We start from the raw sequence: 5,277 nt of genomic DNA on the forward strand, positions 1-5,277 counted from the left end.
CACTGTGACACCCGCACCCCCGGTGTCACCCACACCCATGTGTCACTTCCACCTGGGTGACAGCCGCGTGACACCCCCGTGTGACAGTTGCACACCCGTGTGGCACCCACAGCTGTGTGTCACCCATAGGTGTGTGACATCCATAGGTGCGTGACACCCACGTGTCACCCACAGCCACGTGCCATCTGCACACCTGCACACCTGTGTGACACCCGTGTCACGCACGTGTCACCCGCACCCGCGTGACACCCACACCTGTGTCACCCCCAGCTGTGTGACACACTCACACCCATGTGTCACCCACACTCGTGTGTCACCCCACTCGTGTCACCCACAGCGGCGTGACACGCTCACACCCATAATGACACCCATGTGTCACCCATGGGCGTGTGACATCTGCACACCTGTGTGTCACCCACACTCGTGTGACACCCTCACAGCCGTGTGACACCCGTGTCACCCACACCCGTGTGCCACCCGCATGGCCCCGGCGCTGCCCTAATCCCCCCCGGGTTATTTCTGGCCCCTTCATCCCTCACGGCCAGGTCACCCCCCCACGGGTGCCCCCCCCCCCCATATTTGTGTCCCCCCCTCACCACCTCTGTGAGGGGGTCTAAGGTACCTGGGGGGGTCAGTGGGGTGGTCCCAGCCCCCCTAATTTAGGATCGGGGGAGGGGGGGGAGCACCCAGAGAGGGCACCCAGCAGACCGGGGGGGGAAGCACGCAGGGGCACCCAAGGGTGGGGGGGGGCAGGTATTGGGGTTTCAAGTTTTGGGGGGGTGCACAGGTCTTGGGGAAGGGCACAGGTTTTAGGGTGGTCCGAGATTTTTGGGGGGGGGGGTCACGGGTCGTGGAGGGAGGTCACAGGTCTTGGAGAGGGGTCACAGGATTTAGGGGGAGTTCATAGGTCTTGGGGGGGGTCCCAGGCTTTTGGGGGGGGTTCAGGTTTAAGAGGGGGGATACAGGGGAGGAAGCCGGGTGTCCTGGGGGGGGGGAAGGTGTTGGAGGGGAATTGGGTGTCGAGGGGGGGAGGACACAGATGTCCGGGGGGGGTGATCCCAGATATCGGGGGGGTGGGGGGTCAAAATATTGGGGGGGGTCCCAGCAGGGAGGGGGCAAGATATTGGGGGGGTCAGCAAAATATGTTGGGGGTGGGGCGTCCAGGGGGGCACCCAGAGGTGTTTGGGGTCACCCGAGTGTTTGGGGGGGGGGCTCAGGTATTGGGGGAGGGGTCCCAGGTGTTGGGGGGGGTCCCAGGTGTTATGGGGGGGGATTCTAGATGTTATGGGGGGGTCCCATGAGTCATGGGGGGGCTCCCAGGTGTCCGAGGGGGGGGGTCCCAGCTGCTGGGGGGGGTCAGCGGTGAGTGGGGTCGGGGCGGGGGGGTCCCTACCTGTTCCCAGGCCCCCCCTGGGTGGGTGCTGCCGGGTGGGGGGGGGGCCAATGCCCCCCCAGGCGCCTGGGTGCCCGCGCGGCGGCTGCCCCCAGGGTGCCCGTGTGCGGCCGCGGTGGGGGGGGCCCTAATCCGCCCCCCCCCTTCTCTGCCCCCCCCCGGCTCTGGGTGTAAGCGGCTTAATGGGGGGGGGGCGGGGGGGGCCCAGTGGGTGCTGGGAAATCCGGGGGGGGACGGTGTGGACATGGGGGGGGGGGGCACGGGGAAAGGGGGGCCGCGAGGGGGTGCTGAGGGGTGGGGGAGGGGGTTGTGGGACCCCAAAAGTGGCGGATTTTGCCCCAAAATTGGCTCCGTCCCGTGTGTCCCCCCCTCCCCCAATGGCAGCACGGCTCCAGGCTGGGCTGCGCGGAGCCGGGGGGCGGCCCTTGGGGGGCGCTGCCCCGTAAAAGTGCTCCCTGGACCCAAACCCGCCGGTTTTCAACCCAAAACGCAGCCTCGCCCGCTGCCCCCCCCCCCCCCCGCCCCGATCCAGCCGCACGCAGGCGGCCGCTGTCAATCACGGGTTGGCCACGCCCCCGATCCCGCCCCCGCCTGGGTTAGGCCCCGCCCCCTCCTCTTCGCCCCGCCCCTCTCTCTGTCCTCCGCGCCGCCATCTTGGGTGAGGGCGGAAGCGGAAGTGGCGCCGCAGGGGCAGGGCAGAAGTGAGGGCGGAAGCGGTTCTAAACCGAAGCCGGGCGGCGCGGGGGTGAGCGGCACTGGGAGCACTGGGAGCACTGGGAGGCTGCAGGGTGCCGGCGGGAGGGACTGGGAGGTGCTGGGAAATGCGGAGAATGCTGGGATTGGGAGGTACTGGGGTGTACTGGGAGAATACTGGGAGCACTGGGGGGTACTGGGAGGTACTGGGAGGTACTGGGAGGTACTGGGGAGTAACGGGACTGGGAGGCACTGCGGGATACTGGGAACGCTGGGGTTTACTGGAGGTAATGGGGGTTACTGGAGGTAATGGGACTGGGAGCGTTAGGGTTACTGGGAGCACTGGGGATACTGGTGGCACTGGGGTATAGTGCGAGTAATGGGACTGGGAGGCGCTGGGGGATACTGGAAGCAACGGGAGGTACTGGGATGTACTGGGAGCTCTGAGAGGTAGTGGGGTAAGGGACTGGAAAGCACTGGGGATACTGGGAGTTACTGGGAGTACCGGAACTGGGGGGCACTGGGAGTTACTGGGAGCGCTGGAGAATGCTGAGAGTAATGGTACTGGGGTTACTGGGAGTAATGGTACTGGGGGGACTGGGGGATACTGGGAGCATTGAGGATGCTGGGAGGTTCTGGGGATACTGGGAGTAACGGTACTGGGAAGCATTGGGGTATACTGAGAGGTTCCGAGAGATACTGGGGGATACTGGGAGTACTGGGCTTACTGGGAAGTTCTGGGCGATACTGTGAGTAACAGGACTGGGGGTACTGGGCGTTACTGGGGGGTACTGGGAACGCTGAGGATACTGGGAATAAAGGAGCTGGGGGATACTGGGTGTCACTGGGAGCACTGGGGCACGCTTTGTGTAATGGGATGTGGGGCCACTGGGAGATACTGGGGAGCACTGGGAGTCAGTGGGAGCTTCTGGGGGGCACTGGGAGTTACTGGGGGATACTGGGAGTAATGGGTCTGGGGAGTACTGAGAATACTGGAAGTACTGGGCATACTGGGACGTTCTGGGGGATACTGGGCGTAATAGGACTGGGGGATACTGGGTGTTACTGGGAGCACTGGGGCATGCTGAATGTAACGGGATGTGGGGTCAGGGGAGTTAGTGGGGAGTTACTGGGGGGGCACTGGGTTAAGTGGGAGTAATGGGGGGGGCTCTGGGGTTAAGTGGGAGTAACTGGGGGGGCACTGGGAGTTACTGGGAGATACTGGGAGCTCTGGGGGGGGGGGGGGGGGATTTGCCGCCCCCCCCGGTGGCATTGGGGTTGCTGGGGGGGGCCCTTACTGGGAGGGCTCCCCCTCCTCTCCCTTCATACTGGGAGCCCCCTCCCGCCTCCCCCTGTACTGGGGGGGGCCCTCCCGCCTCCCCTCATACTGGGACCCCCTCCCCTCATACTGGGGCCCCCCCCCCCCCCGTGCCCCCCCAGATGACGGTGCACAACCTCTACATCTTCGACCGCTCGGGCGCCTGCCTGCACTACAGCGAGTGGCACCGGCGGCGCCAGGCCGGCATCCCCAAGGAGGAGGTGGGGGGGGGGCATTTTGGGGGGGTGGGGGGGGGCAGGGGGTTGGGGAGGGGGGGCAGGGGGTGGGGAGGGCCCTGGGGGGGGAATTGAGGAGGTGGGAGGGGATCTGGGGGGGGTTAGGGAGGATCTGGGCCGGGGGGGAGTGAGGTTCTGGGGCTGGAATTGGGGAGGTGGGGGGGGTCCTGGGGGCATGGGGGGGGAATTGAGGGGTTGGGGGGGGGGTCCTGGGGCTGGGATTGGTGGGTGGGGGGCAAATTGGGGGCTGGGGGGAGGAATTGGGGCTGTGGGGGGGAATTTGGGGGCTGCAGGGGGGTCTTGGGGGCATGGCGGGTAATTGGGGGGCTGGGGGTTGAATTGGGGTGGGTGGGAGGGGATCTGGGGGGGAATTGGGGGGCTGGGGGGGGGGTTAATGGGATAGGTGGGGGGCTGGAAATGGGGACTGGGGGGGAATTGGGGGACTGGGGGGGTCCTGGGGTTGGAATTGGGGGCGGGGGGGGGAATTGAGGAGGTGGGAGGGGATCTGGGGGGGGGTTAGGGAGGATCTGGGGGGAGGGGGAGGGGGGTTCTGGGGCTGGAATTGGGGGGGTCCTGGGGGGCATGGGGGGTAATTGGGGTGCTGGGAGGGGTCCTGGGGCTGGGATTGGGGGGGTGGGGGTTGAATTGGGGGGGTGGGAGGGGATCTGGGGGGGAACTGGGGGAATGGGAGGGGAATTGGGGGGCTGGGGGGGGGTCTTGGGGGTCCTGGGGCTGAAACTAGGGAGTGTGGGGGGGAATTGAGGGGGTGGGGGGGGGTTAATGGGATAGGTGGGGGGCTGGAAATGGGGACTGGGGGGGAATTGGGGGACTGGGGGCGTCCTGGGGTTGGAATTGGGGGCGGGGGGGGAATTGAGGAGGTGGGAGGGGATCTGGGGGGGGGTTAGGGAGGATCTGGGGGGAGGGGGAGTGGGGTTCTGGGACTGGAATTGGGGGGGTGGGGGGGGCATGGGGGGTAATTGGGGTGCTGGGGGGGGTCCTGGGGCTGGGATTGGGGGGGTGGGAGGGGATCTGGGGGGGAATTGGGGGAATGGGAGGGGAATTGGGGGGCTGGGGGGGGGTCTTGGGGGTCCTGGGGCTGAAACTAGGGAGTGGGGGGGGGAATTGGGGGGGTGGGGGGGGTCTTGGGGCTGGAAATGGGGTTCAGGGGGGGGGGAAATGGGGGTCCTGGGGCTGGAATTTGGGGCTGGGGGGGGGAGGGAGAATGGGGCTGGAAATGGGGGGCTTTGGGGGGGATCCCAGGGCTGGATGGGGGCTGCGGGGGTGGCATTGGGGTGCCAGCGCCCCCCCCCCCCCCCCCCGTGTGCCCCCCCCCCAGGAGTTCAAGCTGATGTTCGGGATGCTCTTCTCCCTGCGCTCCTTCGTGGGCAAGATGAGCCCCACCGACATGTATCCTGGGGGGGCCCCCCAAATTTGGGGGGGCTCCCGGTCATTTGAGGGGGGGCCCGGGGGGCTGGGGGCTCAGAGGGGTTGGGGGGGGGTGCAAAACCCCGGTGGGGGACCCTAAATGGGTATTGGGGGGTGGGGGTTAAGGGTGGAGGGGGGAAAGAGGGTGTGGGGGAAGCCCCCCGGGTTGGGGGGGGGGCATGGGGACCCCAAAAAGGGGGAGGGGGACACCA

At 67.0% G+C, this 5,277-nt stretch overlaps 1 protein-coding gene across 4 annotated transcripts in view; it reads right to left on the minus strand.

Moving 5' to 3' along the window:
• The window catches only part of LOC137848915 (retinal guanylyl cyclase 1-like), a 15,979-nt gene extending 15,323 nt beyond the window's left edge, over nucleotides 1-656 (minus strand). For 2 of the 4 annotated variants that reach the window (XM_068668401.1, XM_068668399.1), the window contains exon 1: nucleotides 1-652. This exon is cut by the window's left edge and continues 2,191 nt beyond it. The gene's annotated coding sequence lies outside the window, so the exon portion shown is untranslated. The other 2 variants (XM_068668403.1, XM_068668400.1) reach the window with 2 other exon arrangements.
• Nucleotides 657-5,277: the final 4,621 nt, after the last annotated feature.

The sequence above is a fragment of the Anas acuta genome, unplaced genomic scaffold (assembly GCF_963932015.1).
Source record: "Anas acuta unplaced genomic scaffold, bAnaAcu1.1 SCAFFOLD_56, whole genome shotgun sequence".
Taxonomy (NCBI): Eukaryota; Metazoa; Chordata; class Aves; order Anseriformes; family Anatidae; genus Anas; species Anas acuta.